This window comes from Elaeis guineensis, chromosome 11 (assembly GCF_000442705.2).
Source record: "Elaeis guineensis isolate ETL-2024a chromosome 11, EG11, whole genome shotgun sequence".
NCBI classification, from domain to species: Eukaryota; Viridiplantae; Streptophyta; class Magnoliopsida; order Arecales; family Arecaceae; genus Elaeis; species Elaeis guineensis.
The window spans coordinates 25,656,251-25,676,539 of NC_026003.2; the positions used below are offsets into that span (position 1 = coordinate 25,656,251).

Below are 20,289 nucleotides of genomic sequence, written 5' to 3' on the forward strand. Positions count from 1 at the left end.
TGATCAGGAGCAATTTAGAAATTAACCATCAATGACACGTCTCAAATTCTCAATTCTTTGAGAACACATGTCATCATCTTGTTAATCTCTTAGATGATTTATGGACACATAAAACATGAATGGTAATATAAATGCTCATAAAGTACAAAAACATGTTTTAGAAATATAATGTGTCAGTCAAGATTGGCTTCTAGGGCATACATCCAACAATCTCTCACTTGCACTAAAGTCAATCTGCCATGTATTAGGCTTCATCTTCACAAGACAGGTTTTAGTCTTAGGCTAACCAAGTGACTTACTAGTGGGTCATCCACATCTCATGTAGAGTTTGCTCTCTGCATCTCTATTTATTTCTACTTGAGGTAGTCACATGTTTTGCTGCTCTATGTGCTTAGATATCTGCTGAGACCTAGGCTCCTTAGCAAGGATTATGGTGTCATTGTCTTTACAGTATAGTGTCATGTTATCTGACGGTATGACATCCAATTCTGCAACTAACATTTGAACCAGAATGCATCTTCCACATCTACAGTGTACTCAGCTTCCATCAATCGATTATTTGGAATCCTTCCAAGATATCGACATGATTACACCTTTGATGTAGACATTTTACTATCAACATTAGATATAAAATCTGAATTGATGTATCCTTCTACTTCTAGCTTTGATCCTTCTCTAAAAATAAGAACAAATTCTTAGTTCTTTTCAAGAGCTTAAGGATGTTTTCACAGCAATCCAGTGCTCTCAGTCTGGATACAACTGATATCTACTCATGACATTCACAGTATTAACTATATCAGTTCAAGTACATTATATGGCATACATATATGTCCAAGAGGGTAGCAGACCCCTCTTCAAGATTTCTATGCTGAACCCTTTCAGCATCGAATCTCTATATTTTGTTTGTGAAAACACAAGCATCCAATTGCATCTATCTCTATAGATCTTTATATTCACAGAATATAGGATGCTTGTTTTATGTCTTTCATGGAGAATTTTATATTCAACCATATTTTAACCGACGTCAGTATTAGACACTCCCACTGATCCTTTTAAAAACACATAATTTCTCGTTTCTAATCAAACAGTTTGATCATATCATCGAAATGAATGTTCCAACTCCAAGATTATTGTAGACTTTGTGATCTCCGATCACGAGAAGTGAAATCCATAAGCCATTCCATACAGAAATCTTCAAAAGATATCCTGTCAGGAAAGCTAATTCACATCCTTTTCTTGGAGTCGATGTAAAACATCGTCTTGTTGTAGATTTTGGGATCATCTCTATGTTCCCAATCTTTCATAAGAAATGATTTTCGCTACATCTTTTGTTAAGCATACTCAAATACCTTTCGAGAGGATTGAAGATCGTACTATGTGTACGAGGTAGAGGAGGAATATACGTCTATTGGCTCATTAAGAATAGGTTCTTTAGGTCCTACGGCTCATTGCTTTTCAGAGACACTCTCTTTGAGCTTAACTTTCCTCCCACCATTTCACTTGGTTAAACAATTTTTCAAGGTAGCATGTCGGGTCACAATCACATTGTGATCCTATTAGAAAGTAGTATCTCAAACTCTTTTAGGATGAGCTTTATAGATCTATCCTCTAATATATTTACCTGCTGTCATTGACACAGACTGGATATCCTTGGATCTTGAAATAACCAAGATTCAGTTCTCACCATGCCATATCTCATACGGTATGGTAGGAACAGGTTTAGAGAGAACCCAATTCCATAGAAATAAAGTATGTCCTTAAACAAACAAAATAAATCAGTGAAGTTCATCATGGATTGGACCATATCTCATATAGTCCCATGACTCTCTTATCTCGTTGAGCTGAGATATACTAAGAGAGGTCCAATATGTAACTATATTATTTTATGAGATAATTGAGAAATTTTTTCATTGGTATTGCATCTTCGATCCGATCGAAGTATCTTTAAAAATTTTTCGATTTGCTTCTCTACTTTACATCTGAATTATTTGAATCTTTCAAAAATTTCAGATTTGTATCTCATATACTTATTCATACCATGACTGATCATCAGTAAAGATAACAAAGTAGAGATAATTTCCTTTGTTAGCCCATCACATGGGCTACACATCAAATATGTATAAGGATAAGTATCTTAATGGTCCTTTTCCTCTTGTCCCACAAGAGTAGCTTGGTCATATTTTTTCAAAAAGATGATGCACAAACTAGATATGACTCAACAGTCAATGAGCTCAAAGACCCATATTTCTCCAATTTGTTAATCATTTCTTCTCCAATATGACTTAGCCTAAGGTTCCATATATACTTAAGGTTTATTTCAATTTTGGATCTCTCAGATCCAATGGCATTCACTGTTTGCTCAAGTAAGTTCACAGATGCATCACCATGCAAATGATAGAGACTGTCTCTAAGAATTAAATCCAAACGATGATTGCAAAGAATAGATACCCATGGTCATAGCAATAACTCTTGTCCTATTGCCTATTTCAAAGATTACTTCTTCAGTCCTCTACCTTCCCATAGACTCTATATAAAATCACTAGAGTCTATAATTCAACTGGAAGGAGAAGAAATCGTAAGGATAGTATTGAGCAATTTCGACATGCCTACTCTAGGCGTATCTTTGTTTCTTTAGGCTCTCCAGGTATTTGTCTCTGAACTCTTTCAAGGTTCCTTTGTTAGCAACAATTTGACCAATTCAGATAAGATGCTAAGATGGTCTTTCATATAGTAGTTTACCATAAATTATTCATATAAACTAAATAGGGATCGCAGGATCAAATCCATAAACAATTCCTTATGCATGGTCATGTCGAGCCTTTTAAGCTCCTTAATGTCCTTGATCATTATCAGATAATGATCATAGACTGAGTATCCATCACGCATTACATGCACTGTGTGACTCTGATCATCTCACAATACTTATAAATGAATTAATGTGTCGTTGGCAGTATATATATACTCATGCATACGTTGGAGTTCATCTAATATAGACTTCAACATATAGCATCTATTTTTATTGACATTGTCTATCCACTCATCAAGTATAGCTCGTTGATTTTGGGTTGGACAGGCTGTTAACATCAGAATAATTTGATAGAGAACATTGCTTAATTTTCTAAAATTAAGAATGATTCTTAGGTTTGTGAGCCAGTCTATGTAATTGATTTCGGTTAATCAATTGATATCTAGGATTTAAACTAGCGGGTTGGAAGCTGACACAATAAACAGCAGAGAGTAGAGATTCTACTTAGATATTTGTACTTATTTCATAATTTGCTCTAGAGACTTTTAGATGTAAAAAGAGACTCCCATTATTTTATCAGATCTCCTACACTCTTCGGATGGAAAAACGAAAATCCTAATGCGACAACTGAATTTTTAGTGGGTGCTACGGTTCCACCGATGTCATGCACCTTACCTAACAGTTATTGATAATACGAACAAACACCGATGCGTGGACAACTGTTTGTCCAGATGCTTCTTTAAGCATGTTGCAGTGATTTGATCTCTAAATCATGTGGGTTCACCTAACAGTTATTGCTCGCACTCCTTAGTTAAATTAGACCTATCATTCACAAGCAGGTGCAAAGTCATCATTGGGTCCCTCACCTAACAGTTATTGAATCCAACCCTATCTTTTACCCTAGAGCAATTTTTTTCTAATAGAGTGGTTGTGTGTTCCCGATGCAACTGAACCACTGTGACCAATCGAGAACAATCAACGTCGGTGGCACGTCCGTACATCTACAATGGTAGAAGACCATTGGACTTAATATTTATGGAGAGATTTGGATTTAGATCTCATCAATCAGTCATCATATGACTAATCTAATTGGCATGGGCTAAATCAAATCGTTAAACAATCATATTTGAGACTCAATCTTTCAAATCGATCAGGTAAGTAGAGATTGGTGGGGGTCCTCCATTGCTTTTCTTAGACATCAATAAATTGATCAGGTCAGTGAACAGAACCAATTAAATAACCACCTTTCAATTACTTGTTTTAAACACCAATTGGTTAATTGATCCAAATAGGTTAGCTTAGGTGAATCAGATTCAAGCCATAGAGTCGAATTAGATCCTTAGGTTAATCGATTCTACATATGAGTGTCAATCGATTCGATCAACAACAATTGTATGATCTTAAGCTCTATTGACCTCATCCTAATCAATACTTGACTTGGTTTGATCAACTGTTAAATCGATTTAGACCCAATATGATCAAATCAGAAATCCTAGATGTAATCCAATTACATGATCAATCCTTCATGCACAAACACTAATTTCAGATCTTAAATCAAAATTTTCAGATCTAAATTCTTTGCATAAAAAATATGTTTTGGTTTCGAAACAATTTTCAGATCATACATACATACATATATCATATACATAAATAAGTTCAGATCATAGAAACCAATTTCAGCCTTAAACATGCTTTCATATATCATATATACGAATCAAAATAGATCTCGAAACTCTTTTCAGATCTAAACAACAAAATATATATCACATATATGCTGAAAAAATTAGATCTAAAATTTTATTTTAGTTAGAAATTTTAACATCATTTGAGGACAATCATTCAGCATAACAAGTTATGCCAGGACAACTTTATGTCAGAACGACATCAAAAATTTTTAGATCTGAAATTTTTTCTACAGATTTTAGATCTAAATTCTAATCTCATACATATGATGTGGTTCTGATATCACTGTTGGAGTTTTATGGTTTTATGCATGTAAAAATTTTCAAAACAAGTATGCAGTGAAAATTTAAAAATTCAGATTAAATCTAATTTAATCTAAACATGCATAAGATCAAATCTTAAAATCATAAACAGGATCATCATATGTGAGATAGGATTCAGATACAGAAATCAAATAGAGAAAAATAAATAGAGAACATACCTTGGCATGGATCGATCTTCACCACGAACTGATGATCATGGATGTCTTTCGAAGATCCCTTGAAGCCGCACAAATGTCCGGCCTCTACGGGTATCCACACAAGACTTCGATATGATCAGAAGCTTTTTAATCTCACTGGGGTGCTAGCTCCCTTGCAAAGATCGTATCTTCATTTCTCTCAAGACACTCTTAGAGAAGAAGTAGGAGGATGTTGATCTCTATGTTAAAGATCGTGAGAAGAACCATTTCTTCTCTTTTCTTCCTAAAACCTATGCACGAAATCTCTATACTAGAGATGTAAGAATTTTGTCCAACTTTTGGACAAAGAGAAAAGGAGAAACCCATATCCAAACATAGACAAAAGATGGGAGAGAAGGTGTCTTAACAACCAACCTTTGCTTGTTTGCAATAAAGAAAAGATAAGTGCAACCTTACCTCATGCCATGGAGCAATTCACCATGCCCTCTCCCCTTGTTTTTCTCCACGCACTCTCCTCTGGTTTGGGCATCCAAAATCTAATCTCTATCAGCTATCCAACGTCCCACATGACCCACGTTTAAATAGGCAATTAGGAGTTAGATTTTGAGTAGGAGATAAGAGTCTAAACAACTTTGGATTCTTGATTTTTTATGCTGGCCACCACTTGAATTTTGTGTGCCCCATATCACACGGAATAAGAGAGTTTTCATGGATTATTACACGTTGAAAAGAGGAGTGGGGCGTGGGGTATTTTCGTGTCAAAATCTGGTTGGTGTGGGATCTTGTTGGCGCATGAAAGGAAGGAGTTTTAATCTCATGAGTCTCTTTTTTTAGATGGCTGATTTAAATCAATTTAAATCCCAACCAATCCTAATCATATTAGGAACTGATTAGATCCAAATAGATAGAAAATCAAATCTGGTTTGGAGCTCTAACAATTTAGATTAGATGTCACCTAATTAGAGGAGTTCTAGTCCTTTTGGACTCTCTCTTGGTGCTTGAGTTAAACTCAATTTAATCCTAATCCAATTAGATTTGATGCATCCATGAAAATGAGAATTTTTAATCCAAATAGGAACTCAAACATTCTTGTTTAGATCTTAGTCTAATTAAGAATTGAGTCAAATCCAAATCCTAATTCAATTAGGAATCATTATCCCTTGCAATTTGGTTATCTCATAACCCAATTAGATTTAATCAAATCAAATCCATATCTAGTCAAATTAAATTCAATTTAATTAGACTTGATGCAAGCCCTATAGCTTAATCAAATTGAGCCAACTAGCAATTCAATTGCTAATTAATCCTCCTATAACTCACTAACTCTTTAGCGAGTTAATACAATTTTTGCATTGGATCAATCATCAATCAAATTGATAATCAAATCCGGTCACGATTCATATTTATAATTCAACTATCTGATCAGTCGAAAGCCTCTTTGTGTGTGATTTCATAGGTTTTATTTTATCTGGTAGTAAGATATATTTGTGATCCCTATCACAATATCATTGAAACTCTTTTCAATGGATTGGAATCGTTCCAACTCTGTCCATCAAGGATCATCGATCATCAAGATGATGCTCGTGGGTCTCACAATCCAGCAGAATAAAAAGTGAACCTCTAGGTGCAGTTAACGTATAATACAGTCTCTCTATCGTAAGTTCCGATCAGATGGCAGGTCATGAATGAATCATCAAACCTCATCATTGGTCATATGATAGATTTAATCAGTTCAAGTCCATGCGTGATTCTTATGGAAACTCTTTTTCATTAATCACACTGCTATGGTCATAGATTTAAAGACTTAGCTTCATAAATCTCATAGGACTACTCTCTTCTGTTAGGATCGATAGATCCCATCTATGTGTATATCCTACTTCTACAGTGAACCAACTGTTGCCAACATCCACTAAAAGGGCTCATTGAGATCCATGTTTATGTATTAGTCAAACTTCAGCAGTCTCACTGTGAGCAGCTATAGATCGTAGGTCAAAAGATCAGTCATACAACTGCAGCATCGAGAAAGTCACTAACGAGTGAGCAGACATCCATGTGACTTCTCGTGTTGGTCACGCTCAGTGCTAGTTGTTCTCTAAGAATTACCTGCACTTTCGCTCCAATGTCACTACACCGCAGACTCGAGATCCATTTGTCTGGAGAAAGCGATCCGTGCACTGGTCTATCTGGTGATTCTCCATGATAATCCTATGATCAGGAGCAATTTAGGAATTAACCATCAATGACATGTGTCTTAAATTTTCAACTCTTTGAGAATATGTATCATCATTTTGTTAATCTCTTGGATGATTTATGAATACATAAAACATGAATGATAATATAAATGCCCATAAAGTACAAAAATATATTCTAGAAATATAATATATGTCAGCTAAGATTGGCTTCTAGGGTATACATCCAATATCTTAATCTTGTAGGAATAGATCCATCAAAGAAAAAGGATCCAAAGCGTGACATTGATTGGAACCATAGGCAAATGCTTTCAGATCAACACCATTGAAAATGCAACCAGTGCAACATAGAATTCAAGGGATAAGTAGGTTGAAGTAATACTTGACTGGTGGTTATCTCGATGTGGTTATATGCCAAAAATATCTTTAAAAGGTCCGACATTTGATAAAGAATTACTTCGCTAATTTTAAAACAATGAAGTAGGGGACTTCGAAGAAGGCAAGATGGAGGTGGATTGTCAATTTGCAGAGGCATCTTCTTATCACTTTAGGGAGTCAGAGGAGACCTCCGCTTCAGATGATGAGGAAGTATAGATCTAGATTGTCATTGATGCGAGCTTGAAAGATCGGTGGCAGCTTGAGTAGGCAAAAGCATAGGGTTCGATTTGGGCTGTTACACTACAAGTTGGGGTCGAGCTCTGCAACCATCGAGAGAATGTCAGAGTTCAGGACTTCCTTAGTTAGGGAGAGCATCGATAGAGGTGGTAGTTATATTGCATCTTGGAGATTTTTGACAATAGAAAGAAGTCCTCTAGAGATATTCCACTATAAGCTACTATCCATGACTTGGATCCATATGCCTTTTTCAGCAAGGATTCAAAGTAATAGAAGATTGACAATATGTTGAAGAAGGATAGGACAAAATATGTAACGAGCTATTAGATCCTGATTTCACTTTAACCATATCTCAGCGAATGTGTTAGGAAGCACATACTATTGCTCTATCATTGCATCCATACAGGTCCAGATATAGATCCTGTAGGATCGAAGGACATCTATGGTGAGCTTTTTGATGACAACAAGGAGCTAGAAAGAAGGATTGCATCTTATGTAAACAAGTGGCCCACATATTGAGCGACGATGATATATGACGGTAGGACTGGTCCTATCAAATAGAGCATCATCAATTTTTTCATATATTATGATAGAAAAATATTTTTTCATAAATCAGTAGATACTTCTGATTAGATACACGATATCATGTACATTTTATGATTGATGGAGGAGATGATTGATTGGAGAGGAGAGCAAAATGTCATGCAGGTTGTCATCGATAATGGACCACAATACCAGACCACAGGAGAGATCCTGATGGAGCATCGACCGCAGATTTACTGGATCCTATGTTGCATATTGTATCGATCTTATATTGATGAATATTGAAAAGCATCGTAAAGTGCAGCAGAAAGTGGAGGTAGTATAGAATATTACTAGATTCATCTACAACCACATATGGATCCAATCATTGATGCAGAGATACATAGGAGGAGAGATCCTAAGATGAGTATGACATGATTCGCTATGAACTATATAGCACTTGATCGCCTTGACAAGAAAATAGGCCTCCATCAGATGTTTGTTAGTGTCGAGTGGCAGGAGAGTATATATATCAGAGTCAGCACTGAAGAGTGTCATATTGAAAACTTTGTGACTAGGCAGACATTTTGGATGAGGGTCGAGAGGATACTGAAGGCTATCAGGCCTTTATATGAGATGCTTTAGGCCATAGACAGTAAGAGATACTCGCAAATGGGCTTCTTATATCACATGATAGAGAGCAGAAAGAATCAGATCAGGGTGGCAGATTCGAAACATGCCCAAAAGTACATTAACATCATTAAGCGATGATAGGACTATCAGATGGGTAGGGATTTGCATTTAGCAAATAAGAAAAAATTAACAATGCTTTGAAAATTATTTTGTACCTAAATAATTATGAAATTTATCCATCGCTTACTATTTGAACCCTAGGTTTCAGTACACCGTACCTAGGATAGACATAGATGAGGAGCTTCTGACTGCCCTATATAATGTGATATATAAAATGGAGCCTGATCCAGAAACCGCAATTATGTGTCTGAAAAAAGTAAATTAGGCTAAGTAGTATGTCTTTGTTAACTTAACTCTATCTTCAATTAATAACACACTATAACAAGTATATCTTTCATAGACAAAAATATTTAGGTAGGGCACTGAAAGTTTTGGAGGCAAATCAACTATCATAATCAAACACAAGATGAATTCAGGTAGATTAAATATTAATGATGACAACTCTTATTTAATGTTGCATAACTATTAATATGATACATTATGATGCACTCTTATATGTAATTTTATTCAATACTTTTGCTGCTGAATGGTGGATTTGTTTTGGTATATCAGCAATAAATCTGAAGCAATTTGTCATCCAGATACTCTTTCAGACGGTCTCCTCGAGTGGCCGTAAGTACAATTGGTCGATCTTTGCCCTCATCCACAGTAAGTAAAAGAACCGTCTGCCAAAGAGACATCTCAAAAACCTTATATATGTTCATTGTAATCTGAGGTTGAGGCTAAAATATATTTAGAAGGAAGTTAAGCTAAAGTACTTAGATCTTACTGTGGATACATTTGTTTGTGATGACAAAGACTCGATGATCGAATGGCTTGTGGGCCAGTAGCAGAATTCGGAGCTTGATGAGTCAGGATCGCCTCTGCAACCAACTAATTTTGTAGCTAGTGAGGTTAGGGTAGATGTTGAGCGATGGGCTATTGGTAACATTTTATGCATGCTTCCAATTGATTAGCCATAGCCCGAGGGGTCACTAGGGAGTTATTTATTGCGTGACTCCATATCCGAGATATCTTCGCAGAGATTTGACCAAGAGATGCTTAGATGAGGTCAGCATGCTATCTGGTCATCTTAGAGAGCAGGAAAACATCCATCCTCCTAAAATAGCCAGCTAGAGCGAGGCAAGAGAGGAGGGTAGTTAGCTGTTTAGCATAGAGACAGTAAAAACAAAGGTAGTTGCGGCCCCGATGGAGAATGGAGCTCACTCAGATTCAGACACTAAGGAGAGTAGTGATGGCATTTCTGATGGTACTAGATCCGATGGTCAGGAAGGGGAATAAGAAACCACCATACATGAGACGCAGCCATAAGATGGTCTTCGATTCACTGATGGGTCCCACTTTATGCATGCCACATAGGATAAGGATCGTGATGCACAAGCTGCAGAGCCCGTGAGGATACGATTGCGTATAAGTGATGGGACTTTCGAGGCCGTTCAGGACACAATGCAGCTGCAGATGACCTGACACAGAGTAGGATCCATGGATGTATCAAGTTCATCATCATATTTTGGATCCTATAGTCTACAACCACAAGCACCTTATGATCTATATGAATATGGGTATGATGAGTTCGAGGCATCGTCTTTTAGTGATTACTATCCTATACAGTCCAGAGCATCTTCTTGTGGGTCGGATTTTGTTATCGGTATATTTGGATAAGCCCCTCCACAGTCGTACTATCAATTCGAGGATAATTTTCAGAGCTAGAGCTTTAGCAAGAGATCTGAGACTAGTTATAATCTAGTCTGCATACCTTATTGGCATACAGGACTATAATGCCGCTTGGATGGAGGGATGGTCTAATGTTCCTCCTAATTATACAAATGATCGAGATATTTATGAGTGACATCGGTGCTCAACGAACTTCTAGATCTTGGTATATATATATATTTTAAATACATGCAATTGATTGTATCATTTCGAGTTATGAGCATATTAGAGTTCATCAATACCTAGTCCTTATGAGGTTGTTTTTAAAGATCAGCGTCACGTGTAATTAAGGGTGTATCGGAGTGATTGAAACATTAAATAGCATAAAAAAAAATATTAAAATCATTTACAAAACGAAAACAATTTGATTAGAGATCCTAAAAAACAAAAAAAGTGGAAAAAAGTAAATTTGGCGTGTTGGTTTGAAACTGGCATGTCAAGCCGTACCATGGATTGGTATGGTATGGAATCGATCGCCGACTGGTCCAGATCCTAACACTGATTCGGCGAACATTGTTCTATTGTTTAAACACTTAAACTTATTTTAGTTTCTCTCAGTTACAACTGAAGTTTGAAATATTGAGGTATGGGGCTTGCTGAGGGATGGATGGATGAGATACCCATCATATTGTGGAAGGGCCAAAAAAGAGTTTCGATGGATATGAGTAGATATGGATGGAGTACCTTTGGTACAATGTTGTTTGGGTTATTTTTGGATTTGCACAATTTTTACATGGGGTTTTTAACCCTAAAATTCATCAATTATGATTTTGAATTCGTGCTCTAATGCATGAATTCCATGTTCAAACAATGTTTAGTGCTCATTTGACAAAATCTCCCCATGATCTTTTCAATTTTAAAAAGAAATTCCAGTTGCATTTTTGAAAAAATAAGGGAATGTAGGAGGGAGAAGGTTTACCTAGCTAGAATGATTTTTGAGCCTAAAGATCAAAAATCAAGCTTCTTTCCTGCAAGCCAATTTCCTTAGGTAGCCTTCCCTTTCCCTCAGTATGTTTCTACCTTCAAATGATGGAGAACAATTGGAAATGGGGTTGTTTTAGTCATCCCAAATGGTATTGGTGGTATCTCTCAGTTTAGGTCCAGTTGAACTTATTTTTGGGGCAAGTTGTCCATGATCTACCTTTGGGGTTAGTTTGAGCAACTCTGGTGGTGTTTTCCTGAACTTATGCTCTGTTGTACTGCTAAGGGTTCTGAAACATACATAGTACATATTGATGGGTATGTACCGTGCCAAGTGATGTTTCTGATCTTGATTTCAACTTATTCTTTCCCTCAAGAGCACATTAATTTCAAGAATTGCTTGTACAGTTGCACCTGTTTTGTTGTCCATCCTGGTGACTGCACAACATTTCCAGCTCTATTCAAATATTCATATGTTGTGTTAGGATGTGGTTTGAGAGGCTGGTTAATTTCGCTAATTGCAAAAGTAATATTTAAAACTGGAGATAATAAGTATACCGATAGATCTTTGAAATGCTAGCATCAATGTATAGTTCCTCATAAACCCCATTCAATTTCTACATTAGTTCTAATGGAAGTGACAGAGCATGAGGGGCTCCATTGAAAGCACCATGACAGCAATTTTGTTCATAAATCTATTAGATATGTTATTAAACTCATAATGCGTGAACCCACTTAAAGAACTCTCAAACCATAAATATGTTATTAAACTCATAATCCATAAACCGACTTAAAGAACTCTCAAACCATTAGAAGATTTGTCAAGCAAATCTGAATGAAAAATATACAATCTATGACACTCTTAATTGAACTTAAATCATGAACAACATTTCCTAAACTCTAATCCTGTACTGAAACTTAATTATTATTTTTATGATTGTAATATACTTATTTCATTATTATTTTATTATAATGATTTTTATTATAATCTGTGTATAATTGATGTAGTTGAAGGACCTTATGTCTACCAACTATCTGAACCAGGGATACAAGCATCATAAAAGAGATCTCTTCAGAGTAATCCATATGATGGAAGACTGGCAAAACTCAAATGCATAGTTGCACTGAAAGATATGCGAGGAAGGCCCAAAAGACGATATATCAAGCCTCACGTGAAGATCAATCAGTGGGATCAAACATCTTCTGGCAGGCTACCAGATTTTTAATGCAGTCCTATGGAAAGATGCAAGGTAATACCTGACTCACAAGTGTCCGGTGGAGCTAAATTTTGAAGATTTAATCAAGCAATAGTGAAAAGAGCAGCTTTGCACATCGGCCTAAAAGAAACCTTCATTGGTATCAGCATGATTCTGATTTTCAAATGACACCACTTCCAACACGTCCGGCATTGAGAAGCTTTCCAGCACAGCTCGAATCACCCAAAAAGAAGTTGGATGAGAGAGATATGGTTGATTGAAAGAAGTTGGATGAGAGAGATATGACTGAGTTATGAACTCGCAATAGGTTATTTCCAGACCTGCTGTAGAAGACATGTATAGCCCATGTTGCTTTTGAAGAAATGCGGTTGAAGAGTTTGATTCAAGAGATGGTTTTGTGATTGATGGTTCAGTGAAGATGCACTGTAATACCTGAACAACAATCCGCTGGTTTGTGTGCAAAGCATATAGCAGTTGACTGTTAGTTTGATCAAGTGGGCTCATAACATATCTTCGACATTTTCTTCATAAAATTGTATGCCAAGCTGAGAGTGGATGATAAGCACCAAAACGAGGAGAGTTTGCAGGAACTAATAGAGAAATGCATGCACAAGTCATTTGCCCACTTCAGCTGGACTCCCTGTTGCATTGTAAGGTGAAATTGAGGCAGATGTCTGAAATTCTTGGTATGCTAGTGGATCTGTAACATTTACCTAATTATACTAATATTAAACTGGCTCATTAAAATATAACTAAATCTGGAATTGAAAGTCAGAAAAGATGAGATTCTTAAATGGATTTGAGTATGAACATAATCATATCCAGACTCAATTGTCTAATGACCAGATCTATCATTCAATGTATTTGTATAAATATCATTTATTCATTCTTAAATAGAAAGAATCAGGTTAAGAAAATTAATGTGAGAGTTGTAGAAATGATGCTGGTAACTAGTTTGTATGAGGTGTGAACTGCTTGGCATTATAAGAAAAAGGTAGAATCTGTACATGCAAGCCTTGTAAATTCAATAGATACAATAGCATATTTTTATTTCTTTTGAAACCAATGCTTAGTTTTATACATTGAAGGTGTTCAGATATATAATATCAAGCAAAACTATAGTTTTGGAAGTTAAATTTTGGAGTTATCTGAAGTTCATTAATGGACCAGGATCTGAGCCAGAATCCTATTAGAAATGTGAGAAACCATGGTGTCGCATCTTTCTTGCTTGATTCTGCCCTGCACATATTCCCCACCCCCTCCCCCCCTTCTTCCCTCATCTTTTCCTCTTTCAGTGTTCTCTTGTTCCTTTTTTATTGCATCAAGTTGCTTGTGGCCTTTAAAGGATCTCAAGTTGGTGGCATGGACCTTGAGTCAGTTAGTGATCTCACTTATTTTATGTGGACTTGGAGCATCAAATTCTTGCCTCACTGATGTCTGAAAACTTTAGTTTTGAGGCATGCTAATGCTACTTTTTCACTAGAAGTTCCTTGAGGTTTCCTTTTCCATTCTTGATGAATGAGTTTTCAGCAAGCAATTCACTTCAGTGAGCTTGTTTTTTTTCTCCTTGAATGGGGTTGCATGTTTTGTCCGATAACTATCAGGAAAATGCAGTTTCTTTTTTTTTTTTTTTGTAAATTCAGATGTAAGCTTTAATCCTTGAATTATTGACCAATTGTCTGTATCCTTGGATTCTATGGTTCACCCATAGAATCAGGAAGACAGTTTATGGAATGTGAGATCAGACATCCGTAATACTGGTTTTTGTCCTCTATAATGATAATAATGATATCGTTAACTGAGAAAACTAGATACTTTTGCTCATGTTCTGAAACACGACTAAGACGCTTACCTAATTAGTGAGGACCACTGCAGTTGCAAGTTCTTTTTACAGATAGGTACTATGAAGTGTGGGACTCAACAGAGCATTTTCCTGTCCCTTTTGTTAACCATTCTATTATTGCGTTCCTGTCCGATCCAAAAGTCCTGCTTTTCAGAAACGATACTTATGCTGTCCCTAATTGCAGAATTTAATCTAGATTTAGTGAAAAGAATCCATTATTCTTGCAAGTAATTTAAGAATGGAAACAAAATTTTAAATGTCTTTTCCATGGAGTGAGATTCATTCTTTTCTTCAGTTTCAGTAGACACAGCAATCTTTTGTTCTTTGATATGTTATGATTGTTGTCTATTGTCATAATGCAGTTGTATCAGCCAAAGGCCACTGTTGCATCTCTATATGTTAGTTCTGGATTTACCATAAATGTCTTAGAATGGAACAAATCATGAACTTGTGGGGTTGCTGAAACCAAGCAAGCCAGCCTCTATCGGTTGTCCATAATATTCTGAAGGTTTTTGTCACGATCACAAACTATTTCCTTCATGTCTTCCTTCATTATGAGGAATGGTATTGTCTTGCATGTATTATGATGCTTGAGATGAAAATGATGTATATTGTTTTAGCTGTTTCTGCTACAATCTTACACTGGTAGAGGTGGCAATCAGCACTATGTATCGTTTTCAATTACTATCCGAGCATATGCTAGAAATGCATTTGGTGTTCATAATCCTGTGTAAGATATATGTGGTTGTGCTAATCAACTTGCTCATCTTTTAATTTTGAGTTTATAACCAAGAAGATGGATTAACTTCTGTGGAAATTATTGTCTTTGAGTTTCTTTTAATTTTGTGCAATGAGAGGAAGCTGAACAGCTTCGAGCTTCTGCATGTGAACACTGCAGTGGCGGTTGAAGAACACATTTTTTTTCCTTGCAGTTTACTTCATCATTGTCCCTGGGTGCTTATTTCCACTGCATGGTCATGTTCTGATCCATCAATCTTCTTTGCCGTAGCTTTAAATTAACTTCAGTTAGCTGAATTTTTGGAGTCTAAATGCACTGTAGCTGAGCAGTGTCTAAAAGTCTCTGGAAAAGTTTGAAGGCCCGCTGATCCTTGCCTAGCGGAAGACTGCCTGCCACCACCATGTCAAACACCAGAAAACTGATGTTGACACCATTTTCTTTTTTTTTTTTCTTCCCCTCTCCCCCCCCCCCACCCCCAACTTTTTTTTTTCTTTATTTTTATTTTTTTATTTTTTGGTGGGTGTTTGGGGGGTGGGGCGGTGGGGCACCAAAAAAAATAAAAATAAAAATAAAGAAAAAAAAAGGAAAAAAAAAAAGAGGTTGAGGTTTTGGGGGTGGGGGGGGTGTGCAGGGCGCGGTTGGGTGGTGGTTTTGGGAGGTTGTGGTGGGGTGGGAGTGTATGGGTTTGGCAAGGCTTAACCATCTCGTTAGGCTTTTCGTATTTTTTACATGTAGATAAATTTTTTGTGCATCATGAGCGGTATAGAAAATTTAATGTGGAGCGCATTATCTTATTTGATTGATCTACATAGTCATTGCTTTTCAATATATATTTAATGTCTGCAGATCGATTTTTTCGTTTAAAAATTTTATATGATGAAAATATTTCTGTTTTTTGATAAAATTATGACATTCTATATCCATATTATGACATTCTGTATCCAGAAAATCATATTTTTTGTCTACAGGATATCATAATATGCACAGGATGTTATAATTTTTTTTTAAAAATAGAAGTATTTTCGTCATTCAAAATTTTCAAATGAAAAAGTCGATCTGCAGACACTAAATACGCATTGTAACATAGTTGGACAAAAATACCTCTTCCATATTATGATATCATGGGCCATTTATGACATCCTGAGGTATAATACGTCATAGGATGTCATAATTTTTTCAAAAATATAGAGGTATTTTCATTATATAAAATTTTTAAACGAAAAAATCGATATGCAGGCATTAAATATGTGTTGAAAAGTGATGACTATGTGAATCAATCGAACAAGATGATATACTTTATGTCGAATTTTTTACACCACTTGCAGTGCATAAAATTTTTCTTTTACATATATCATTAACTTGCACTCTTAATAGTACCCTGTACGTTTATTAAGTGACCTTTGGCCCACTAGAAACAAGATAAATTAACCTTCACATCTCAAGATCAAGATAGCCACATGGGTGCATACCTAAGGCCCATGCAGGATGGTCTCTTCTTCAAGAATGTCGACGTCACAGGCGAGAACGCATGTAGTCCCAGTCCTCGTGTTGGGAAGGAAAGGGCCTTGATCTCATCAAAGCCTTACCACTCGCGATACCAATCGAAGAAATGCGGCAATTGAGATGAGCCGAAACGAGTTGTTAAAGGCTTGAGTTTTATTTGGTTCAAGACACTCCATCCATCTGAGTCATAATATTCAAATTTGAATTCGATTTGATTAAAAAAATTAGTAATACTAAAGATCTACTCTATTTTAATATTAAAAGAGTTGTACTTGAGCTCTAGCTCGTCCTTGAATTCGAGCCTTGATCATAATTAAAAAATATAATTAAAAGTTAGTAGTTAAATCAGATTAAAACTATAGATATTATATTTTAAAGTTATCAAAATAATAATATATGTTGTAAATAAAATATAATATTATTAAAAATATATATCTTCACTTGTACTTATGAGTTTTTATGTTTGCCGTTTGAGTTCAATTTGAAAAATTATTTAAGCTATTTGAGCTTGACTTGAATTTGATAATAATCAAATCAAGTCGAGCTTGAATTCGAACCAAGCTCGCATAGCCTATGAGCTACTTAGCTTATTTGTACCCCCTAGTTGAAATAAAGTTGTAGGCTAGAAACTTATGACAACTCAATCAACAATTTTCAAGGAGAACAAGATATCGATCAGTGCTCTCTACCACCACCAAACCTCAACATTCATAAGATTATAGCCATCCTTTTTTATTGTATAGATAAAAACTTGAAAAAATTGCAGGAGCCATTTTAAGTTTAGGTCAGTCACATTTAAAATTCGGAAGTTCAAAAAATTTCAATTAACCCCTAAAACTTTATTTTTGCTACAATATGCCGAGCCAACTATCTGGATCCTGACATTGTCAATGGAGTGAAAAAAGACCAAATTATCCTTTATTCATAGAAGTCATGATTTTCATGTGATGTCAAAGCACTTCATCCTTTATAATTCATCCACTTGCATAGATCTTGAATACTCTATGCTTTGTGATTCTTCTACTTGCACAGATCTCAAAGCATCAAGTTCTTTATTATCTATCATCTGTATAGATCTCAAAGCACTCCATCTTCTATCATTCATTTTCTTGCATAAATATCAAAGTGTTTCATTTTATATGATTCATCCATCTACATAAGTCAGAGCATTCCATTTGTCATCCATTTATCTACACAACTTCAGAGTGCACCATATTGCATGGATCTTAAAACATTCTATCCTCTATCATTCATCAACCTGCATAGATATTAAAATGTTTTGTCCTCTATCATTCATCCACTGGCATAAATTTCAAAGTGCCCCATCTTGGCTCATCCACCCAACTACACAAGTCTCAAAGCACATTGTTCTTTATCATTCATCCAATTGTACATATCTTAAAGCACTCCATAATCTATCATCCATCCATCTACACAAATTTCAAAGGATTTTGTCCTTTATCATCCATCCATCTACACAGATCTCGAAGTACTCCAATTTTTATTATTCATCTGTCTGCATAAATCTCAAAGTACTTCATCCTCTATCATCCATTCATCTACTCGGATCTCAAAGTACTCCAATCTTTATTATTCATCTGTCTGCATAAATCTTAAAGTACTCCATCCTCTATCATCAATTCACCTACTCAGACTTCAAAGTACTCTATCTTCTATCATCTATGTATTTGTGATCTCAAAGACTCTACTCTCTACCATTCATCCACCTACATAGATTTCAAAACACTTTATCCTTTATTAATATATTCACTTGCTCATCTCTCAAAGCACTCTATTTTCAATCATCTATCACTTGTATAAATCTTAAAGCACTCAATCTTCTATTATTCATCCGTTTGCATAGATTTCAAAGCATACTATCTTCTATCATTGTTCTTATTACATATATCTCACAGTACTCCATTCTCTATCATCTATTAGCTTATATAAATCACAAAACATTTCATCCTTTATCTCCATTCTATCTACCCATTCTATAAAGCATTTTATTTCTATCATTCATCTACGAGTATAGATAGTAAAATTTTTCTTTAATTCACATCAAAATAAGAATCTTTTATCATACAGTAGGAAAGATAAGTCTGAAATTTATAAAAGTTTAGTTACATATAATCTTCCTATAAAAATGTAGATACATGACTGAGCCACATTGCAGTGGGTTTAAAATTTTGATGACTAATCGTAAATATAAACATCTTAAATTTGAAAGGTTGTATTTGTAATTTTGTTAAAAACTTTTATTTTGTAGCACTTTTGCGGGAATGTATCATAGGGAGGATCATTTCTTTTGTCAAAATGTCATCATTTGTCCAAGTATAATTGAACCAAAATCTCAGCTTAACCTGGAACACGGAGCCCAATCTTTTCCGAAGCAAACAAAAAATGATGGTCCCTAGTTCTCGCTGTTCTCAAGGCAATCAAATGGCTGGGGGAACGAGAGCTCCCACCTCCCTTTACTTTATGGTTGTGTGAGAGACCCTTGTTTCTTTAATGATCCATCTCTCTCCTCTCCGTATCACATGTTGTGGTTGTCAGGCCACACCTTTAAGCGAGTTGACGAGTCTTTCCTCCTTGGTTACCATGAGAGAGAGAAGTCGATTCAGCTTTCCCACCCAACAGCTTTTGGCTGGGAAGATGATTTCCTTTTCTTGATATGTGGTTTCTGCTCGTAGGCCCTGCTCTCCTGCTTCCCATTCCACGCACCCAAACAGAGACTTACTTTTCCCCTTTTCTCCCCTCCCACTTTCCCTCCCCCTATACTCAGTTTTTGCTGTTTAGGGAAACAAATTGATTCAGGCCTATCGTTGTGAGCGTGGGAAAGCCTCCTATATCCTCCGTACCCTTCTCCTTGCTTGGCTATTTTGAACTGAGAGGTTTAAAAAAAAAAAAAGAATAAAAAAAAAAGGTCATGGGATCATCTATCAGAAGGTCTCAATGCATCTGCCTCCTTGTATGGACAGGCAAGGTAAGCACGGATGGGAAAAAAAAAAAAAGGATATATAAAGTAAATTACGCCGGCCCCTCGTGGTTGGGTTGGGATAGTCACAGATTTTCACCTAATATTTCTAAAATATGCATTCTATTCTTTGAGGCAAAGCGTTTCGAAAATACACATCCAGCTACCTAACTTTTACGGTATATAATTTATAACCTCTTACAGTTATCTTTCTGCTAAATAAGTTGCGGACCTTAGTGATGTCATCGTTCTCTTATCTATTTGCCTTAAAATATTTTAGCTGATTTCGGACAAGTTTAAAATGATCAGATTAGTCTTAAAATATCAAGATTAAGTTAGCTAATTTGGGATACTTTGGTATTTTTAATCTTGTCCAAAATTGGCTAAGATATTTAAGATTTAACTGGG

At 35.8% G+C, this 20,289-nt stretch overlaps 1 long non-coding RNA gene across 1 annotated transcript; it reads left to right on the plus strand.

The window, feature by feature from the left end:
• The first annotated feature begins 3,240 nt into the window (after positions 1-3,240).
• Positions 3,241-13,598, plus strand: LOC140852575 (uncharacterized). The gene is made up of 2 exons (XR_012135459.1): positions 3,241-9,616; positions 12,647-13,598. It is a non-coding gene; the product is annotated as an uncharacterized lncRNA (long non-coding RNA).
• Positions 13,599-20,289: the final 6,691 nt, after the last annotated feature.